We start from the raw sequence: 1,245 nt of genomic DNA, 5'->3' as shown, positions 1-1,245 counted from the left end.
AGTCATACAGCGTTTTTTCTTTTATATATAATCCTGTTTTGGAGTATTTGAAATGCCCTAAAGGTGAAAGGGTATCACATAATTATTATGGGAGTGATAGTTCGCCAAAAGCACTGGAGCAGCAGGTTTTGGATGTGACACATCAAAATTTGCTCGTTGAAATAATCATCGACAATGAATTAAAGACTTCAAACACTGAGTAAGTTGTTAATTTTTTTTTTGTTATTTTTTGATAACAACTGTAATGAATTCATTATCATAACTGGAAATTCATGTTACTGATCACTTGCATTAAAAAAGAACGGTTTAATTGCACATTTTTATGGATTATTCGGTTTACGCTCTTTGTCGCAATGAAAATTTAAATTTGTCTTATAATGTAACAGTTTATTCATAAAATATTATTAAATATCGTATTAAAAATTATACCAATTCATATTTGATTTTTGTTCTGTGTAGGATTAGTCCTATGCGGCTAGAAAAACTTGCTAAGGACATTGAAGAGATTTTCCCCAATGAAAAAAAAAGTAAGAATTCTTTTGACGCATATAGGAAATTTCGAATTATTTTTTAGCTTCAATATGTTTAAAATTATTTTTTATTTTTTTAGGGAATTTACTTCATCCCATACTCTTCGAAAAAGGTCAACGGAAAAGTTGTCAAAAATAACAACGTACAAGGCAAGTTATGTTGGAAGTACAACAATAGCTGTAAAATTTTACTGAACGAGGGAACCCGTATTCGGCGGAGAGTGTCCAAAAAAGACGATCAGTTATTGCCAAGTGAGTATCAGGACTTTAAGATCGAAGCTGTTTCGGAATGATTTAATTATAGCTAAAACATTTTTTTAATGCTTCTATAGGTGTTCCAGTACCAGAATCACTGACGGGGATTCTCCTGTGGCTGGAAGGCCAGTTAGAAATAACTGAAAATTTGGTTAATAAGTGGAAAGAGACTGCTCCATACAGATATAACATTTTGCTCCGGGATCAGCTGCAGTGTGACGTCCTTATTAAAAGATCCGGGAAATGTTTACTGGACAGCTATTTCATTAAGTACCCTTTTCTGAGGCAACCAGGCGGATACGCTTTAGTAAGTATTGTTTCTAGGCAATATTTGCGTAAAGTGTGTCTTGAATATGTAATTATTATTATTATTATTATTTTGTTTACAGCTGGAGCAGGACTTTCTGAATAGGTACCCCCAATGCGGGAATAAACTTTTTGACAAGTGGCCTGAATTCCG

Source organism: Belonocnema kinseyi, chromosome 3, assembly GCF_010883055.1.
Source record: "Belonocnema kinseyi isolate 2016_QV_RU_SX_M_011 chromosome 3, B_treatae_v1, whole genome shotgun sequence".
Taxonomy (NCBI): domain Eukaryota; kingdom Metazoa; phylum Arthropoda; class Insecta; order Hymenoptera; family Cynipidae; genus Belonocnema; species Belonocnema kinseyi.
Note: the sequence above shows the minus strand (reverse complement) of the source record.